Source organism: Neodiprion lecontei, chromosome 3, assembly GCF_021901455.1.
Source record: "Neodiprion lecontei isolate iyNeoLeco1 chromosome 3, iyNeoLeco1.1, whole genome shotgun sequence".
Taxonomy (NCBI): Eukaryota; Metazoa; Arthropoda; class Insecta; order Hymenoptera; family Diprionidae; genus Neodiprion; species Neodiprion lecontei.
In genome coordinates, this window is record NC_060262.1 from 18,288,675 (window position 1) to 18,311,460 (window position 22,786).

Sequence of the window (22,786 nt, forward strand, 5' to 3'; positions counted from 1 at the left end):
AGAATTGTTGTTACTTTTATTGCAAAAAATATATTGTTTTTTCTTACTATGATTACCGTCACGTATATAAATCCAAGAGATTACTTTTTTCCGCATGGATCAGACGGTTGCTCGGGAGCATGGCATGGAGAAAAAATTTAGAGACAAGCTTGATCTTGTCGCAAGAAATATGTCACTCGCAACTGCGAAGCTTTGGCGTATCGCTCTCCTCCACGTGTGAGATGATAAACTAAGAATAAAGCATGCGTAGAAACTATTAAATGAAAGTAGCGCGCTTATATGTCATACTTAAGAGGTGTAATTTACTCGACACATGACGTATCTTACCAAGCCTAAAGTGATATCGAATGCTAAGATGTTTCTGTAAAATAGAGTATCATCCATTGTCGTTACGGACTATTTGCAGCTGTCATAAAAATTTGACTCGCTCTTGAAATTAGAAGTTGGAAATTTTTAATTTCGGTTACTATACAATCCTCAACTATTTTCATTTGTTATTTTTTACCGGAAAATTCATGTTCTGGGTAAAAAATTAAAATGAGTTTTCTAGCCGTAACCAGAAAATCTAGTATGTCTTGCTATTCTTTTTTATTATAGTCACTTGTGTTATATTTTCTTGTATAACTAGTGTAATAATTTGATATTGGTCCAATGATAAATTGATGTCAAGGCCTAATTTAAATGAAACAATGTGGTAAACTAAACAACGAGATTTAATGATGCAACGATCAGAAAGTCTAATACCCACAACTCTAATTACACCAAGTATTTACTTGTACGGAATTTTCTGTAATTCCAACAGTATTTGAATCGTTATTGTAACGATACCCATTTCACTAAGTATAATAAACAAAATTTTTATTTCTAATTGCTTGTGTCTAATCAGGAGATTGGATTCGGTGTAACTTCACATTATGTTTTTTTCCAAATGTAGCTTTTACGTTAAATCCTAGAATATTTTGAATCGTAGCAACAGTGCGCCGCATTTCACGCAACCCGCATATCGTCATCTCAGTAGTAATTTAACGAATTATTTTTTCAGCACTAACATGGCATATTAATAATAATAATAATAATAAGGCGTTTGTTTTGCGCGGGGAACGGGAGGGGACGGATTAGTTTAATAGAAGCACCTGCATTCGCACAAGGACAAGAAAAACTGGAGAAAATCTTGCCCAGGGGATTTATTCTCTAACTTTGCGGCTGCGTAGCTGCAGAATTCATAATGTCTTTAGGTGGAACAAGTCCAAAAAAGCATTTTGACCAAAGTCTAGCTGGACTTAGTTCAAATCTTACAATTAGTTGCCAATTTGGCGCCTGAACGACGCGACCTGTCTTATTCTTGGGAATTGACGCTCTTGGTCTTCATCGACACGCTGGGAATTTGATGTCAAATCGCCTCGTTCCGCAATATTGCACGCTATGCGCGACGCTATCTATGGTCGGTTAGACGGTAAGAATCAGAGAACTCATCATATGTATTTGATACTGATCAACAGTCGTGTTTGATGAGTCAAACAGTGCCGCGAACTCAACACACGCGCAATAATAAATGACATTGGAAAAGCTGCAAAAGCATTCTCACTTACAATTAGATGTTTTCTAATTCACGAATTCTTCGGATCCAGCTTGAGAACTTATAATTAGCATTCACCCTGCGTAACATTTTGCAAATTAATTATTATAGCAGAAATACGTCACGCGGACAATCTATTTTATTTTAAATATTCGCACTTGACCCCATCACCATATTATGACCTGTTCAAAGCGTTATATCAACTGCTGTTTATGATATCAAATATGTATCATTGTAAGTTAGTGTAGTTCATAACTTATTATTGGTGTCTATGCCATTGTTCTATTTTCTATTGTAGTTATAGACCAAGTCCGGTACAGATGCTCCTCCTTAGCGAAAAATATGATAAAAAATTGTTGATTGGCAAAATCAAAATATTTACTACACGGACTTCTTACAGTAACTATTAGATATCAAACAGTACGATAACATTAGTTTTAACCCTCAATCGGCACCCTGGAGTCAAATCGACCCAATCCAAATTTCGATAGTCCGCAGAGTACAAATAACTTTCATAACTTCGGTAATTCGCATATTAGCAACGGAATTTTCTTAAAAAAAAAAAAAAAACTATTCTGCTAGCAAATTTATTAGCTGAAGAGTACTTAGGCAATAAGTAGTGCATTGGGCTCGGATTCACCCCAAAATGCCACGTACGTTTCATCCCTAAGGTGTACGAAGTAAGGGTTAAATATTTTCAATTGCACGTGTCTAAAAAAAAAAATGTATATACGAACACGTCGCATCAACCATTTCACCCTGAGGGTATGCGTGAGATAGTCTTTTCATGCCTACTTCCGTCCAACAAGCGTTATTGAAGCTAAAATTGAACGTACATACCCTCAATTTATCTACCTCGATATTTCGAAAATCATAGTATACAGTGGGAATCATGACGTAATTATGACACTGACCAGTAAAACATTTGTATCCTGAAAAAAAAACAAATAAAAACCGGTGATTATTGCAGTTTCTGAAATGCCGTGTTCCATTTAAGCAACGAATAACATCTTAGCATTTCAATGGGAACATCTGACATATATCCTAGAGAATATCGGTGGTCGGCCATCTCTCTGAAGTGAGGAATCTACAAGACTTACCCTATGGATCACCAATTTTAGTTAATATGCAAAAACATCTATACCGATATACCTATGTGACTTCACGATGTTACAATAGCTGACGTGGCCTGCTGGAATATAATGTTAAAAGTGACAGCGACACAGAAGCGGAAACGAAAAATGCAAGTCGAAAACGGAGACAGAAAATTAGGAGAAAAAAAAATTGAGGGCGAATAAAGTTCCGAGAATTGAAGGAAAATACTGATTTGCTCAACTCGTTATGAGTGAAAAATTTTTTTTTAAGTTATTTTGTTATTGAGACATTGTTCTTTTTATAACAATACGAAGACACAATTGATGAATTGGTATTATATGATACGTACACCAAATCTTTTGTGCGAGTCGCTATTATTGCAATTTCAGTATGAAAAACTGCGAAGCACACTTTGAATAAATACCAGATAATTCTTTAATATGCTCAGTTTAGCATTTGCAGTTTTCCACGCAAAACATTAGATTTTGCTGCCAAATTCTTATTTTTCTGTATAATAGTGAAACATCATGATTGAAAGAATATCTCGTACATTTTAAGGGAATTTCTGTGAATTTTTTTAATAGGACAAAGTAAAATTCAAATTTATTTTGTATTTTTAACATGTTAGTCAAAGCTAGTTGCGAGAATAAGGTACTCATATTTCTAGGTACAATGTGTATTGAGAGACGAGAATTCTGTGTTTTAATTATCAACCAGCCCACAGATTAAATAGTTCCAATTTATCCATCACAGAAATTATAGACAGTTTATACAAGTACCTAGACGCGTTGCTTCAAGAGAAGGGCAAAGAGAAATTTGCAAAGTGCAAAGCAAAGAAGCTATAAATCTGAAGAATTTGTAAACTGTAACAGTAAATTCTGTTTTTTTAACTATCGTATAGGTTCGAATTGTTGATTCTGCTCAGAGTCTCAAGGATGATGAAATATATGTTTTCAAGATAAAGCTGAAGGCTGGTACAAAATACTCGTAAGGCTTCAATTAATGCTACCAACTCTAAATTAGCTCTCAGCTGTTACGTTATATTCTTTAACAAGAAATCGTTTCGTACCATGAAGCAGTTCTTTCTTGCGTATTTTTATGATGCAGTGCGGGTCAAGTCGTCATTCAGTTTTTGAACGTGTCATGCAATGCTGTATGAATTCCAGTCACGTGTATTATGAGTTTCTAAGCAATTGAATTCCACGAGTCAAAATATGAATCCATCCCATTCTCTGTGTTTTTTTATTTCATTTAATCAGGAAGTAATTAAGCAATATGAATAAATATCTACGTTGTTCATCCTCGGTGAAGAAGAATTTTTTCAGATAAGAAAAGTTTGTAGCGATTAATTCGTGTCATACGGTGAGCTGTTAAAAGTGTAAAGTAAACTACCCAAAAATGAATAGGTTTAATGTTGATTATTTTTTTGGAGAACCTGTAAGGGTAAAAGTTTATGAAACTTGGATATTTTCTTGGGGTCTGTGAATAATGCAAGACTTCGGATATTTCGATTTTTCAAATAATCCAATTCGCTTTCATATGATTCGGAATTCTCGAATCAATCAGTCGATTTGTTGTGTATTTCTGAATGGCAACCATTCGAATTTGTTTATAGTTTAACTTAAAATGTACATACTTCTTTTGATAAATTACATTGAATCCTCTATCAAGACAGAATTTTGAAGATCACGCCTTTTGTTTGCCTACGGACCTTCAAAAGAGGAAAACATTAGAGAATTCAAGATTTCAAATGAATCATTTGAATATTTGAAACCATGCAATTTATCAGAATGATTTAAACTATTTTGAATATTATATTCGAACCATGAGAATTATTCAACAAGTCGAATATTCGATTCGATTTTCGATTAGATTTGTTCATTATTCGCTCTCCCTAGTAGTTTGTTAACGTTCTGAAATCGAATTCTTGATTATCCCGTGAGTACGTAATTATGATAATATTCGTTCAGACTATTGAACTGTCAAAAATTACATAAAATATAGACCGCGTGATGTCGAGCGACTGACGTTATCTTCTGATTATTATTCTTCGTCTTGAATTACATAAAGGTAGACCAGATTCAAAGTTCTTACAGTTTTTATTTTCATCCATTTTTTTAGCCGTCCAGTTTTCAGGTCGCAGGTTTCTAACGAATCATTAAATTTGTCAAATCTTGAGATCGCAGGTCTTTTCAATCCCGCGAGTCGACGCACGCTGGAGTCCGCGAACGGAAAGAACAGCGGAGAACCGGCGAAGTCCGTAGGGAGGTTGGAATGGATCGAATCTCCGGAGGTAGAGACGTGACCGCGGACATGGGCCTTATCAGTTCGCGCCGGGCAGCCGGGAAGCGCGGTCCTCGTTGCAAAGAGTCGGAAGAAGACGGAAAACGTGAGAGGGCGCCAAACGCCGTGCTTTTTTGAATTTGTGCTCATGTCATTCTCCCTGTTCGTTGTTGTTCTTGCCTAATTTTCTCCTTGGTGAAAGTGAGAGAAGATAATTAAAGAGTTGTAAAACAGAGATTTTCTCTTCTAATCGAACCGTTGACAGCGTCTTGTCAATGTAAGTGTGTATATCAGTACGTACCTACTTTACATTTTTCCATCATAAGTAGCATATACCGTTTGTCTCGACTTGAATCATGAATGAACTAGGCGCATGAAAGGAAAAAGGTGTTTGGGTATGATACACGTAAGAAAAAAGAATCTGATCTGTCAAGTAAAACCTTTTCGAATGAATTGTGTCGAAATAAGTTACAATAAATTACTTTAATAAATTTAAAACGTAATATCGGGTACCAAATTCTAGGAAAAGTTTGAGAATTGGGAACCGTCTTCAAGTTCGGAAAATAACTTGATCGTGCCTGAAAATGAATCACTATCGTTGACCTATGCAGAAAGTGTCACGTACTTTCTGACCACGAATAATAATTTCGCGGTTGTAATTGATCCCGTTGTATCCGAACAGATATCAATATATACCTCCCTGATCCGAACTGACAGCTAAATTTGCTCGAGCGTTATGAGAAGCAAGTGCAGCGTATGTCGTGTCACTGGTCGGTGGTCAGCGAGTGAAACGATCGGCTTCAGTTTCTATAAACCGTATTAGTTATATCAGTGTATTTCTTGTTAGCCATAATGTTCGTGTACCGTCGAGTACTTGATTCTCATTGTATTCGGATATAAACAAGATTTGCGTAGTCTTCAAAATCTCGATGGGTACCTGTACAATATGTATTACCTCACTTATGATGGTGCCACACCGAGTAAAATTTATAGCTGTGCTTACTTTACAGTTTTTAACTACATAGAATTTTTAACACAACTGATAAATATATTTTTCAGTACCTACAAAATGAAACGAGACGAGTTTTTGTAGATTTAATTAGAAACATCTTACAACACGTGTTATTATTCTCCTTTATCACGATCAATTATACTATATTTGCTTGTAACTATTGTGATAATTTTATGTTTGTGAAACGATAAATTAATGTTTGGGCTATATTTGATTGGAATAATTTAGCAAACTAAACTGATTTAACGTCGCGATAATCAGAAAATATACTAGTAGTGACAACAATAGTAAACAGTTACTAGTACCACACTTGCTATAATTTTGCATTAACTTAACAATCGAAATTTTTTTCAATGCACTATCAGCAAACCAATGTAGTGAATATTGTATGTGATGTGATGTTTTCGGTCTCGGAGAAAAAATATATATATAATTTATTCGAACAGGTTCGAAACTTTTGGAGCATTTTTTCATACGTTCGTTCCATAATATCAGTGTACATGTAATACTTGATGTCAGAGGTTGATATTGCAGACAATTCGTGAAATTTTGTTTTAGTTTGGTAAATTATTGTACGACTTGACCGATAAAATTTTCTTCGATTATTCGACTATGAAAATTACGGACAAGTTTCTTCTTTTATCTTATACTTGTCCGCAAACATATGACTATATTATCGTAGCTTCTTGCGGTTTGCAAATTCGAAAGACACTGCCGCACTCTGAGTTAAGTTTGTTGATACAGGAGAGAAGAACGAGGCAGTATATATATTATATATTTCATCGCAGTATGAATACTTTGAAAAAGTAAGATATACAAAGACTTTGAGTACCTACACTCGGCTAAATTTTTTACTCTATCATTCCCTTCGTAGTGAGAATCTGATATTCCCCATAAGCGGAAACGTTATCAGATTCATTTATTTTTTAACATAAACGCTTCCAATTTTCTCTACCAAATGAAATACATGCGTATAAAAACATTCCCCCGATGACGTGGTATAAAATGCGACGAGGCTGAAGCTAGCAGACGGAATAGCAGCCAAACTTGGTGAAAATGGAGTGTGAACCAAAATGTGAACGAAGGTTTAATAAAAAAATTTTGATAATGTGACGAAAGTGTGACAGAAGTCTTTGGTAAGATGTGATGGAAATGTAAATTGGAACAAGGAAGGTGTGACAAGATGCGCAGGCAGAAGTGTGCACGAAGTGTACCCAACTACTGTAGGAACTGTGCATGGTATGTGCACGTTGAGAGACTGTTTATTTGAATAAACGATAGAAAAATATCAATGTTTAATATGTTTTCGTTCGAAAGTAAATGTCAGCAAAAAAATGGTATGAGAGTCGAGATCTTCATAAACACGTCGAATCCGATACATGATATAGTTAGACACATACACCCCACCACAATTCACGCAATAATACAATGCTGAAATCTTTGTGTAGTGTATCTGTAGTGTAAACTAAGATTGAAAAGTTCACCTAGTTTGAACCTTCTCGGACCTACCGTTATCGTGAAATGCCACATCAAAGTTTATCATTCCGACCTAATTGAGGTTTAAACGCGAATTGTTTTCGTTTTGATATCGGCGTAAAAAAATTATGAAAAATAGGTATCTTATGTGAAAAATTCTTACCTATCCAAATGTGCTATTCATGTTCCGTACATATTATTCATTTCTGGATAACTTTTCAAAATCAATCTCAAAAACACGTTTTTAGAACAAAACCGCATTTTTCAGACGCCACCAAAATTTAACTTACTTTTGACTTTCTCATGTGAATGCTGAGATTTTTTCAGTAGGGAACCCAAATTTTTAGAGTGGAATGGACATGGGATCTCTCACGTAAGCTTCGTTCAATTCATACAGGTCTCTTACTAATGTGTACTCTCTTTTCGGAATTCAACGAACTATTTTTATTTCTGGTTTTTGTAAGACTTACTTTAGCAATTCACAATCAAAAGAAATAAAAATATTCCGTTGAATTCGGACCAGAGAGTATTATTAAGAGACCTTTGTCAATTGATCGTAGCTCACGTGAGATCCTATGACGCCGCACTCTGAAAATTTGAGTTCCCTACTGAAAAAATCTCAGCTTCCACATGAAAAACTCAAAAGTAAGATAAGTTTTGGTGTGGTAGAATAAAGCGGTTTTTTGACGAAAAACATTGTTTTTAAGATTGGTTGCGAAACGTTATCCAAAAATGTATAACACATTTGGAAAGGTAAGAATTTTTCACGTACGATATCTATTTTTTCATAATTTTTTCATGCCGATAACGATACGAAAACAATTTGTGCTTAAACTTCAATTAGATCGAAATGATAAACTTCGATGTGACATTTCTCGCGAACGGTAAGTCCGAGAAGGTTCAAACTCGGTGAACTTTTCAATCTTAGTACATACAACAGAGAGTAAAAATTTTAGACAAATTGATTTTTTGACGCCCCGTTCATTTGTTCATAATTAGTGGACTGGCCCATATACTATACACTTATATCTCACGCTCGCACCTATTACAGAAATATACATACACCTAAGTTGCCCTAAAATTTTCTTATACACCACACTTTGAAATATTCTGCCGCCTGTGAGAAAAGAGTATCCAATCTTATTCTCCGAATAATTCTTTGAAAAACCGATTTAAAAAAATTCTATTTGGAAGGTGTAATTTGTTTTTAAAAGTTGAACTTATAGAGAATAAAAAAAAATCTAAAAACATTTTTTATATCATTTTCTTGCACTATTTTATACGATAAAGATCAGAAATGTGACTGGAATGTGTGAAATAGCTGACACTAAATTTACTGGGAATGTGAGCTAATGTTCTTCGGGTAGACTTCCAGTACATGTGTACCGGGTGTGCGCAAAGTGTGTGGAAGTGGTCAAAGTTCAAAATGTTCGCAAATGTGACGAATCACTTCATGAAGCGTGCGGACACTTCCCAAACACCTCTTGGACATTTTATTGCACATTCCATTTTCGCCAGGGCAACTTTATAATGTTTACTTGAATAAGGTAGTGAAGTCTGAAAATTAAAATTTCGTGAACCACCTTGAACCCTCAATACTTTTATAGAATTATGAGAACAAAACTGAACTCCATTTTTCTATTTTCAAAGAGTTTAACAAATCTGGCTGCTAGCTTCAGCTTCATTAATATGCGATATAGAAATTAATGGCGTCTTAATGGAAATGCGATAAATTGATTGCTTTATCAAGTTGTACCGATGTATTCTCTGCTTGCACCGAAATAAAATACGAACCATGTGTTTCAGTATAGAAGCTATACCATTTTTTGCGATGTAGGATCTACAGTATTGGCTTATAAAACCTGGTTGACAAATGAAAGAATACTTATTTCACATTTTCACCTCATGTGCGCAGTTTACCAAAAAATTTATTTCCAAATATCGGGCGATTCAATAAAAAATGTTACTATTTCGTTCGATCATTCCTATCCTGAATACCTATAAAATTATCCTGCAAATGAATTCGCAGCACTGTAATTAAAATGTCCAAACTGTGAATCGTGTTTTTGGTTTTAAGTGAAGGAATGCATCTCTAGATAAACTGCATTCACAGGTAGAATAGTCACAATCTCAAATCTGTATTGTTCCTTACCTCGACTCTCTAAGAGAGAAAAGAGTTCTCTCTTATCTCACTATCATAGTTACATTAGTCCAAGGTAAACAACTTCTTGTGCATAGTTTCAGAGCTTCGTATAAGAAGACTTACAATTTGCCCCATACCCGTGTACTTAATTCATTTCTCAACCTCGTATACGTCAAGTTTCAGTTTTGGAATGCCGCCAAAAAGTATGAAAATTTATCCGCATCTTACAGAAACATCATCATTTCTCATATCTAACCCGCATACCGCGGGATTTGAAGGAGAGCCCCTAAAAATAAATTTTTGTAACGAACTTAAATTTTTTCAACATTAAAACTTGTTTTTCGATGTAATTATGATTTTCCACCTGCGTCTGAGATAACACTTCAACAGTTTCCGTTATGTCAGAATCTTAATGAACTGAAGTCTTATGATTTCGTTAATAGAGAAATGAAAAGTGATTAGTTTACAATCTTAACAAGATCTGTTTATAATGCGAGTTTACCGAAGAATGGAATATTATTATATCTTAGCCCCAGTGAAAATATAAGTGTGTCATACTAATAGGGATGTGCGATTAATCGATTAGGCGTTGATTTTGATCACGCATATTTGCAATTAATCGATTAAGCGTAAACTCCAATTAAGTTTTTTTTTTTAATCGATTGATGAATCGATTGATCGAAAAAATGATTATTTCAAAGATTGATTAATCGGAAGAATTGCTTAATTAAATACTCGTGAAAACGTATTAAACGGAAATGTTGATTCACAGATTAATTGAAGTAATAAGTACTTGACGTCATGCAAACAGACCCGTAAAATCAACACAGTATCAACCTGGAAAAAATAATAACTAACAATATTGTACTTATTATAAATTAAAATAATTTTTTCCCGTTTTATGAGGACAAATTGAATTTATCTGACTAACGAAATGATCCCAGCATTTGTTTTAGTATGCAACATTAAATTATTATTGCTTTATCGAGCACTACACTTTAAACGGAGTGACCGTCATTTTTCTCAAAATTACGTGATTAGTCGAGTTCGCAAAAGTGTACTGTATATTTACAAATTCAATTTAATAGATATGATTACGATTTCACTTCGTTAGAATTTAAAATGTTTGTTCAGTTGTCTATTGATCAAAATTTGATAGAGTTTCGAACAGATTTTTGGTTGGGTATAAGATTATTAGATATCTAATCATTACATGGTTGAGACTCGTTTGTTAGGTAGTTGTTGACGGTTTGAAAGATTTATGTTTACTGACTTTCGTTAGTTGATCAATGGAAGAGTTTAGAAGTATTTTAGAAATGTTGAAGGGGGAAGAAGTATGACATAAGTAATTTTTAGTTCATCGGATTGGTTAACGACATTGTTTATTGAAAGCAGTGGAAATATTGGAGGAAATGTTTGTTGCAAGAAAGCGGGAAAACGATAAGGTATATATTTAAAGTTGAACAATACCCGAAAAAAACTACGTTGGGAATCACGTACGAAAATTTTGTGTATCAATTCACTGTCAAAAAATATGTTGTATATTTTAGAAAGATAAAAAACTACGTTGAATACCACGCTGTGTTAAATATCTCGAAGATCGTAGGATTTGAAATTTTCCACGACTTGAAAGTTTCCTCGATTTGAAGGAAACCGAATGAGGTGTCAAACTTTACAATGTAAAGTTGCGGCCATCGTATAGAGAAAGGATAATCTCCATCCAACCGTCAGAATTGGATTTCTTACGTGTTATTAAAATGGCGAATACAAAATGTCAATGCGCGAGCACTAAAAAAAAAAATTGCACGGTGTTTTCCTTTCAGGAAGTTCAATATTACGTTATTAATTACGGTTTCGTAAAGTGGCTAAAAATAAAAAAAATTTTTTTGTGGCTCCCAACTGTACATGTATGATATCCATATGCAAATTACTCGCATATAGAATTTACGGCAGGTGAAGTGCATTTGCGGGGCGGTGAAATGTGAACTTTCAAGTAAGATCTTCTCGTCAACTTTAGTTGCTTTGCAAGCAGTGAGCCGCTGCAATTTACGCCTGACAGACGTTGGTCGCATTACATCAAATGACTCGACATTGCAATAAGCGACAAAATCTTTCGACCATTAGCAAGATCTCTGACAACTTGCAACTGTGAGCTATGACAATAGTAGTACATACAAATGAGTTATCTGCGTGACAACATCTGAGCCTCGCCTATAAACGCAGTACGGATATTCATATATGCATTGAAACTTTCTTTACGTTACAATAAATAATTGGGTGCGAGAGCTTGTTAAGATAATTATCAGACAGCGAAATTAGATGTTTTTCGACAAATACCTTAATAGTAAAGTGTGTGTTTACCGTTTAAAGTCGGTAATAAGACTATTTTTTCAATAATACTAGTTGACGCAGCAACCTTATTCATTTTATGACATATGAACTCTGAACCCTCTTTTATCTATGCAGACCACTAGATCGTTAGAAAGGGAGAAGAAAGGGGTGATTTCACCCTCTGTCACAATATCATCAATATGCACACGTAGTATGCCCGTTAAAAATGTGAACTGACGTACAGCTTGTTGAATATCTATTTGTTAGTTTGATAGGATTGCAGAGGGGGGATATAAGTTTAGTACTATGTTTTTTAGTGGTTTTAATCAATTTTTTTGACAAGAAAGGAATGTATATAACTTATCGAAACTTTAAGAACATTTTGTACATGTATTCGAGTAAATATTGTAATTTTTTTGTAGCATTTAGTTGGAAAATATGGAAGATATCAGCTGCCACCCATTGGAGATCACCATCAAAAATAGCTGTTTGTGTACATTTTGAAGGCCACAGTTTTCATCTGAAATCAACAAGGTTTCAAATTTACTTTAAGGACATGTCTTTCTTGTTTTTGCTGAACAGTAAAGATCTGCAGCCGAATATAACGGATACTAGAAGTTATTATATATTAACCTTTGTTTTCAAATTTTCATCAGTTCCTTTCATTGGGAAAAGTATAGACTAAAGTGTTTTTGGTTTGAAAAAGTTTTATCTGTCCGAATTTGAATTTTATTTCACGGTATATCCTTAGAAAGTGTAAAAAATAAACAATTTTTATCACAGTTTGATCCACGTGCACTGTATGGAGGCCTAAACATTAAATTGTTCTTATTTTTTTGTTTCAACAATTACACATTTGGACGGGTGTCCTGAAATTTTCAGAGTGGATTGAGATTGGGATCACAATTAAATTGGTATAAGTACTCCAGAGATCTCAATTTTTTGGAATAATTTTTTTTGTTCAGTGAAAAAAAATTATTATTCTTGCGATTCAAAAAGTAAACATTTAAGGTTACATCCTGAAGTTCTTTCAGTTCGATGAAACATGGTAGCATGCTTGAATCCGTGTGAATGGTTCAGAGATACAAAAAATATTCAGAAAATTATAGACCCCTGGAATATTTATATTGATTTGACATTAATAATGACACCGGTTTCGATCTAGTATAAAAACTTGAGGGTTCACTGAAAAAAATGTGTACTTTTTGAAACAGAAAATACAAACAATCATTTTTTTAGCCCTTTCCGTGTACATGATTCAAAATGTCAAAAAAGTCTTTCCTGATCCACGCTTCCTTAAATTGGATTTCAGATTCGGTACTATTAGAATTTTTTACATATAAAACACATTACATAAGTTATATTTCTTTTTGTGAAAGGAAGTGCTTAAAATTCAACAATAGAGATCCAATTCAAAAAAGTGATCAAATAAAATTGATCACCCGCAAACGGTGAGGTCTAGAAACCTACAAATTGCAGGATTTTCATATCTTACAATTAGTGTACATTATAAAATATCTTAATTACAGTAAATCCTAAATTTTTACCTTCAAAAGCTAGGCGAAGGTTCACGGATTGGTCCATCATTCATATGTATAAGGAACGGAAGATTCGGATACGTGCAGAATCTTTTTAACGGCTGCTTTGCTGAACATATACAGAAAAGGAAGTACCCAAGTAGAAATTGACGTCAGACGTCGGCCAGGCCCTGCGCAGGCTTGCCTGATAGTCGAGTCAAGATAGGTAAAAAGTCGACATTCAATTTCCTACAACTTTGGTTCTCGAGCTTTTTTTCAAAAAATGGATCTTTTTCGAATTAAACCTGAAAATAGCGGCAAAGTAAAACTATTGTATTATCTTGTTTATTTTTGACGTTAGGGCATAAATGAACATAAATAAACTTGTAGAGAATTAAATTTTCAACAATTTTGGTCTCCACCTTTTTTTTGCTACAGTCAATATTTAAGGTAGTAGTACGCCAACGGCAAAGAAAAAGAGGCATTTATGCCTTAAAGTCAGAAATAAACAAGATAATACAATAGTTTTATTTCGCCGCTATTTTCAGGTTTAATTCGAAAATTGAATTTCCTACAACTTTTGTCTTTACCATTTTTCCTTCAAATTGAAAATGGCTGAGTTATTCAAGAAAAACTATTTTTCATAAAATTCAAGATGGCGGCGATAGCATGGGGCCAATTTGGTCGACTTTTGGATTGAGGACTCCCAGTGACCCTCCCCCCCAACGATTGAACCAAGAAAAAATGAAAATGGAATTAATGCAAAGTGAAAACCTATCTTGACTGGACTATGACTGCCTGATCAAGCTGAAGTCAGGCTACCTGATCCTGAGGCCCTTGATCACGAATGTAACGCAATGTTCTAGAATCGCCTGAATAGGCTATATTGGTCGGGCCCTTATTAGATTCAAGGCTAGGCTTTCTGATCAAGCTCTCATTGGATTCACTGATCCAGATCCTGGATTCCTAATCAAGCGTTGATCAGAACTAGATTAGTGCTTCACCAGGTCTTTATCAGGGCAGGTTAAGACACTACGTGATTAAGGCTCTGGCGACGATTATACAGATTTATTGATTTTTGAAATAACGTGACAAATTATTTAGTTTTATACAGATGCGAAGTTAAGGCTACCAAAAAATAAGCAGCTGATATCTGTAGGTAGATATCTAAAAAAAACAACAAGCTGCGAGATGATATTTCGTACAATTTTGTAGGTAGATGGCCACACTTTATCACAAGTCATTTGATACTTTCATCATGAGAACGCCAACGGCTTCCATGACGCCTGGTGGCTACTCGCGGTACTTGCAATGTGTCAGGTTTAGACTGGCTCAGATGAGATGTGCCATAGTAGAGTTGGCTTGACCTGAGCCTGCTGACCAGGGCCAGATCAGGCATGTCGTACTCGGAAATGCCTGATATTATCCTGACTAGGACAACATCAAGTGCGCCTCAGTGATATGATGTCTGATGACAACCTGACAGAGGGCCCAACATGCACGCCTTAGTAAGGGTTGCCTGAGGCCAACTTGGCCAGGGCTGCGACAGGCGCAACTTACTCAAAAATATCAGGAACGCCTCAGCCTTACCTAACCAGGGGCCTAGCAGGCACGCCTGAGTAAAAGGTGCCTGAGGCCAACTTGGCCCAGGGCCATACCAGGTGTAACTTAGTAACGTGTGCCTGAGCCTATCTTGACCAGGGCCTGATGGAACCTCGAATTTCCACTCGGGTAGTTATAAGAATCACTCTAAGCATGAAAGTAATAGTTTAGACTTACCTCCGATTACTTATGTCTATAGTGACCAGAAGTTTATTGGATTTGGCAATATCTCAAGAATGAATGAACAGATTTGTATGATTATTATCTGAATCAACATGGGTCGGTCTAACTTAGAACTGACCAGATTCTGAGAAAAATCGACCAAGTTAACCTCTGAGCTTCTTAATTTGAAAAAATGAAAAAATGTACATACTTTCGACTTAATTCTTATATTTTCGTAAGTAATCGAAATAGCGGTAAGTTTTAGAGTTCATCCTTTCAGGTCCGTCGACTTTCCTTGTTATGATGCTGACTTTGTTACTCGTCTTCGAAATGAAATAACTCTTCTAATTGATTTTAACGAAACCATTTCATTTCATTGATTTTTGTAGAACCGGAACGAGTAGGTCAGATAATTATCACTACTTACACTAAGTGAAGACAATAACTACGTTTCGAATATTTAATAATTTTGATTATCCTCGTAGGCTTTTTTATTATATGCATTGTGATCTCGATTTCGAATGAACAGATACATCTAAAGCACTCTGCGACTGTGAGGTATCTACTAATGAGTAAGGATTTGAATACACCACTTTTTTTTAAACATTAAGCACTAATTAAAATTCTAGTGACTACGAAGGCCTCATTGTCAGTTAACTAGCAAAAATAGCTTCCGTATCATAATATATTCGCTTAGTGGAGGTACCTAAATATGTGGGGCCTATTATCTCAACCTATTACACGGACCGCATTTTTCTAAAGTAATGGTCGTGGTTCTTTATGCTTAACCTGATGTTGGATATACTTAAACACGCGCAACGGTATTAAAAAGATGAATCACATAACCCAAGGGGTATTTCACTCAAGCGATCATGGTATCAATATCAGTCGAAATTATTTTTAATCACCGAAATCACACTGAACTTAGTAATATTAAAATAAATTTCTGCATTAGTAATGATGGTAGTCATGAGAAATCATTTAGGATTACGAAAATCACTCTCTAATCTTAAGACATCATATGAAATGTTAGAAATCATATGGAATTTTAGAAATCGTAAGATATCACGTAGTCAAAGTAAAATTATTTGTCGAGTAATCTATTGTGATCACTCTGTAAATGTGCGTTAGCATGAAATATGTGATCATGGTATCAACTTTTGTTCCTCTTTTTATAAATTGTGGCACTTCAATGCCTTTCCAGTTACATCAAATATTCATTGGATAGATTAACCAATATTTATTTAAATTTAAATAAGATTATTAGTCTTTAACAGGCTGCTTATTTGTGTTGACCAAAGTATGAATGTAGCGAAGTCAATTGGATCATCATTGATCCAAACAAATTTATTCCATTCAGTTAAACCCCGTTAAATTACACAAAATAAGGCGATGCTTGATTGGACGAGTTACACAATCGGGGTCACATTCAGTCCTAATTTGGCAGCAAATATACAGGTCCTGATTTTCAATGGTTCATTAACAATGTTTGCTAGGTAGAGAAAAATGCAGAGAAGAATTCTAAGTTTTTATAACATTTTTCCCACAACTGTAGAAAAATACCTCAATTATTTGAAAACTTTCGACTAAACCATTCACACGAAATAAAACGAGAAAATTGACATTTTATGCATGGGTATTTACGTGATACGTAACGAAATATGGAGTTTTTAATTGAAAATAATTTGTTAAAAAGGTGAAAGCTGAATCAAAAAACAATTGAAACTGCAGAAAACATACTCCGAAATCGAATAAAACATTTTTGAAACGCTTTGTTTACATCGTTTATGAGTAATCAACACAAACGTAAGAAGGTTCTTTGGAAAACTGTAGCATTCAAAACTGTTTTGCCATGAACGTCCGGTACAGTAGGTATTAAACTTTGTCGGCGGAAAAAGTTGAACATATGTACTACAACTGATGAACAGAAACGGGAAGTTGCAAGATACTTCGATAACATACTTTAATGTTCGGTGAAAAATGTATACTTTCACATAAAACTAGTAATATTTATATTACTAAACATTGGAAGAAATCAACTAAGTTGTGTCATCGTGAAGGTGAATGTAAGAGAGTCGGTATTCGTTAAACGCCGTTGTACAGTCAGATATCACGTATTTCCATTATCATCAAATCCTATTTATCACTGACGTCAAAGTGCCGTAGATAGCATAATTCTACATGCAATTTCCAACAAAAATGTGCCAACTTTTTTAGTTCATTGTAGAATAACGCAAACAAAGGTATTTCTACGATTAACCCTAGTCATTTACACCTAGGGAAACTTCCACATTCCTTACGCGGGATTACCCAGACTCCAGCCAACTTTGGAATTTTTTACTGTACACAACAATACGTTATGTTCAATTATGACTTGAGCAAAAATCTAAAACAAAATTTAAGAATTTGTAAATACACTCCAATCTTAGTTTCAACAAAAAACGATGAAGGATGTGGGAGCAATTCTTGAAGCAAAAAAAGTAAAACAATATGCGATACATACATGGGGTCTCTGAGGCGCCAAAGTTTTTTCAATCATTCTTCATTTTACTTGCACAAGCAACCCTGATTCTACCACGCTGACTTTAAAATTGTACGTTAAAGTAGGTTCTGCGGTCGACTGGACCCCATGTCAGTGACTGGGATTAATGGTAATTGAATTACACTAAAATACATTTTTTAGTACTATTGTTGCGTGAAATAAATTGTTTTCGCAATAATCTGGTTGGGCATTTTACGTAGAATTGCACTAACAGTAACCACATCGGGTCAACGATGTGTAGGCTCTGGTAAATGCCAAAATAAGTCAATTCTGACTCGATCGGTAAAGACTGACTATAGCATCCCCTTAAGAAGATCTCATAGTCGTACTCATCCGCCTGCGGAATGGCCGGATGCAAAATTATCGAATCACACCCAAGCGGAGTGTTAGAATAAATTTGAGTTCTGGCATTTAACAATTTAAAACTAAAAACAATATCTAAATTGGTTACTGACGAAAGAAATTTGAGTTTTATTGTTGTGCATTAGAAAAATTTGAAAATCTGCATTCTTGGTAATTTATTCAGAAGTATTGATCACATTTAAATTTGGGTTGATTGTCGTGATTGTAAGATATCGGGTTAATCTAGAATGAAGTAATAAAATGAAACATTCTCTCACCATTCAACAATTGCTACATCGTATAGAATAACGGATAGCGCTTGTTATATTATAAATCTAGAATTAGTTGCATTGTTTTCACCACCTTACCGACAGAGCAAATAAGTTTTTAAAAAATTTTGGTCCAGTTCTATAACAAGTGTCATTTTTTGAATTGTAAATGACTGAAGAACAGAAGAAAATTAATTTTATTATTTTATTGAATAATGCAAAAACCCTTAACGTGCCTAAGTATTAGTCGTAATTACTGAGCTTAAGTTTCAGTTTCCGCCACTAGATGGCGCTGACAAAGACTGTACAATCTATAGACTTAAAAATACAAACGGGCATTCTCGTGTTTTGTTATCTTCCCTTGCAGTAACAGATATCTGCAGCTCATATTACTGTCGAGCATTTTCTCCAAGACCCAACGCAGTACTTGGCATTTAACACAATACTTTTTTGGGTTGAATTAATTAAAAATAATTCATCTAATTCAATTGATGTTATTTATTTCATATAATTTTTTTTATTCCAGATAAATTTCTTTAATTCAACTTGATTCATTTCGATTCACAAATTTAAATTTTGTTCTCGATAATTAACTCGATTTCAAGTGAGTTTAAAAAAATTTCTATCCAGTCGTTCGTATTTCCTGTTAATTCGACTAAATTTTTTTTAATTCAACTTATTATTTTTACTTTAATTTCATTTTTTTCTCTGTAAACAGATAATTCTGACATGAATCGAAATTAATTTAAATCAACTTGGGGTAATTTTTAAGAATTTATTTAATTCTCATTAATTCAGATGAATTGTAATTAATCCACAAACCTATTGACACATCGCTTAATAGTGAGTTATTTCCCCCTCGGCTAGCTCATCGTTTGAAACTTCGCTAACATAATAAACACATCAACTGCTGTCGTAATAACGGAATCGTTCACGGTAAATTCACAAAGTACTACCTCGTTATGAGAGAGTGTTCGGGCGGTTAGGGGAATAGGAGTCTAAGAAATTCGTCGCCGGAGCGTTCCCCACTACTGCCTGCAGAACCCGGGGATCACCCGTGAGTGAGCGAGCGTGTCGATGATCACCACTCCTCGTTGCAAGAGAATCACAGTTCTGTGTAAACGAATTCGGTGTCTAAACACGTATGATTGAACGCAATTGCTTATAACAAGTCCGCGCCACAGTTGGGGGACGTCAGGTAGACAGTTAGGGTGGGGGAAGTTATAAAACTCGGTTAAGCGGAACGAAGGGGAACTTCTCTCATAACGAGGTAGTACTGTATATCGATTCACAAAATCTTCTGAAACCATGAGATAAACAAAACTTGTGATTATGTACGCTGGTTCCTTAGAGTTCGAAAAGTGGTTTTTATTTCCTGAGGAAAGTTCATAGCTTCTAAATTGAATTCGGCCCCATAATGAAGTTTCTATACGTTTTTCTTCACTAATAAAAGATTATTCTCTGAAATGATTAGCTAAAAATGACGTTTGGCTTTTGATACTGTTACGTCCCAGCCGATAATTATGGCTGCACCCTCTCTGTATCGTAACCTACCGACGTGCAATTATCATAAGAAAGCACACATGCTCATACCATAGCCTTTAAGAACCATATAGATAAAGATTTAGTTATCATCTTGGTGTGCAATGGTCTCGCACCGACAATCGTTCATGTATCATTTTCATTTCTTTATTTTATATCTTCAATTCCAACTCAGGCTCGCGAACTCTCAATGACCAAACTTAAGGAACGTGAGAGAAGACAAGACGAGCAGTTCACAAAGTATCATTCTTAGAATTCAAATTGCATTCTTACAACTAACTATCTTGTCAGCATTGCACCGATTGGCTTCTTCAAGACCAATCGTCTTGCACTGAAGTAGCCAAAAACCAATCAGGAGTCTCTTCCAGACCTCCCACTATTCAAGGTCCTTTTCGAACTAGACAGTTGCAAATTAGAATCACTTCAAACATCGGCAGAAACAGAATCAATTTAGATGTCGGACCATTGCACACCTCGAAATCAAAAACGTCAATTATCATTCTGTCATAGAGCACTCATCGTCAGAAGCTTCGAACTTTAGAACAGCTAACCAAGTGAATAACACCAAAAACCCATACCTCGAAAACCAGTTAACGAACATATTATATTTAATAAACGTGTATTTTGAATTAAAGTGTGTGTAGAGCGAGTTATTTCAATCACGCATAGTGTTAGTTGGCACGACCCACAACAAAATTCCAAACCAAGACAGGCTGCCCGAGAAATTGTAAAGGATTTTTCGGGATGTTCTTCCCAGAACGTAACAATACATCTGAAAAACTATGGTGTTTCTGGCATTTTATAAAGTTTGAGCGCTACTGTATCGTTTTACATATTATAATTTTAAAACTTACTAAACGCTGAGGCTTTTGCAGTTTCAACTTTGCTTCGGTTGATCCGTATTTCGAATTACACTGTTATAAACTTGGACATTGTTGATTTTTTAATATATTTCCGCTAGTGCTGATGTTTAAACATCTTCTTACGAACTGACGAAATCGTTTCACAAAGTTTGAACCGGTTCTGCAAGGGTGTGAGTTTTGGTTAGGTCGATTACACGTAGAATGCCCCATAAAAAATCACACTATGAGATTTCTCCTAAGAAACGTGTAATCTAGCACTCCGATAATTATTGATTGAATTGTGGGTTAATGTCAAGTCAGAACAAAGTAATTAATACCTAAATAAATAACGACCATATTCTCGACAGCAGCGCCCTCTCAGTACGAATGCATCAATGCAATATAATGCGAGATGTAATGCGTACTTGGCAACAGGGGATTGAATATGCTGACCGTGTTTCCGGGTAGGCGTAATTCCGTGATCACTTTCTGAAAGGTTGCGCAACTTTAGGGTGACTCACATATGAGAACACGAGCGATGAGTCATCACCTTCCAGAAAATTCTTACGATTTTAGAATGTACTCAGTCAACAAGTTTCACAATTTTCAGGGAAATACCACGATAGCGGAATTTTAGATGATTTCGTGCTTGGACCGTAGCTGTGTCGAGTGACGAAGTCGACATAAATAGCAATAGTAGAATATTTGTGCAGAGAATGAATTCCCGATGCGGCAAACAACGCGAAACGCAACAGGTCACGCGACAGCGACAAACGAAACAAACGAATATGCCGCTCGACCGTCATTGCAAACTGTTGTTTTTAGCATTGTTTGTCGCTCTAGGCAGTCTCGGGGCTACAAAATTATAGAATGAGTACCCAGGCGTTATGGGTGGGAATCAGTACCCACATATAGGTATTTCTTTGTTGCGAAAAGTGATTCCGTTGTCTTCAATAGCCGTAGTTCATTCATTAAGCATTTAACAACAACACAGCTGCTGAATATCAGCGAAATTTGATTCAGACCGCGTTAAGATTCTTGCCTTATCAAGATTCGCGGCAACGAATCGCCGCCAAATACTCGTAGGCCGGCGAGCGCTATACGATCACATTGTGCTGACTCTAAACGAAATATTTTGTAGGGCTGTACCATTTGCATATTATATGCTTGGAAGTTTTAAAAATTGTTTCGACCAACATATTTCAGCATTGGCTATCATTTCTATTCGCCACCCCCATTTTGGTATGTAAACAATCATCCGGTTGAAATGATATGGTCTTTTGCCTGACTCAAGTTGTAAATTTAGTTTTTACCGAAAAAACATGTTTCAGAAATTATGAATTTTTAATTCAAGTTTAATAAGTACATTACACTAGACGACTATTTTCCATCTAGGATGCATTTGGAAAATCATTATTTTCACGTTTGATGAGAAAAATTGGGTAAGAAATTGAAATTCTCGTGATATTTTTATTTCATTTTCAAAATTTGAATCATTCATTTGTCACGGGATAAATGTCTAGTTCGAATGAGCAGTTACGGAACTAGTTTTGTGCCCAACCGAGATGTTAACTCAAACACCTGTTGGGTTCATATTTCCGGTGTGGTGGTGCAGGCTTAACGCAGGTATTAGGTTCGACCTCGTCGATTTGGAAACGTTAGTTATACTCTCAAAGTCAGTTTAAGAAAACGCCAAGGGGATCGATGCTGAGAAAGATAAATAGCTATGTAACTAATCATAAGTCATTATTCATGCTGGGCATACACAATGCTGCGTGTGGAATTGTTGAATTGCACAAAGTGGATTTTGGGGGTTCGATTATGAATGTTTGGGATCGTGATTTCGAAGATCGAATTGAAATTAACTTGCTAAATTTGGGAGATGAATATTGAAGTTGCTTTGACGAAAGTTATGTTAAAAGTATACTTATTGTATAATGAAATAGAAGTGATGCGGAGACAAAGTGTTCGAATCCAGGAAAAGTGTAAGAATTCAGAATAGTGGGGGAATACATAGTGCTGAGTAGGTAAAATTACTAGTGTCGTGGGCAC

The 22,786-nt window shown here is 35.2% G+C and overlaps 1 protein-coding gene across 7 annotated transcripts in view; it reads left to right on the forward strand.

The window, feature by feature from the left end:
• Positions 1 to 4,990: 4,990 nt before the first annotated feature.
• The window catches only part of LOC107227788 (collagen alpha-2(IX) chain), a 96,430-nt gene continuing 78,634 nt past the window's right edge, over positions 4,991 to 22,786 (forward strand). For 6 of the 7 annotated variants that reach the window (XM_015669032.2, XM_046734852.1, XM_015669033.2 and 3 more), the window contains exon 1: positions 4,991 to 5,231. The gene's annotated coding sequence lies outside the window, so the exon portion shown is untranslated. Of the gene's footprint in view, positions 5,248 to 22,786 lie in introns of all 7 variants that reach the window. The other variant, XM_046734853.1, reaches the window with a different exon arrangement.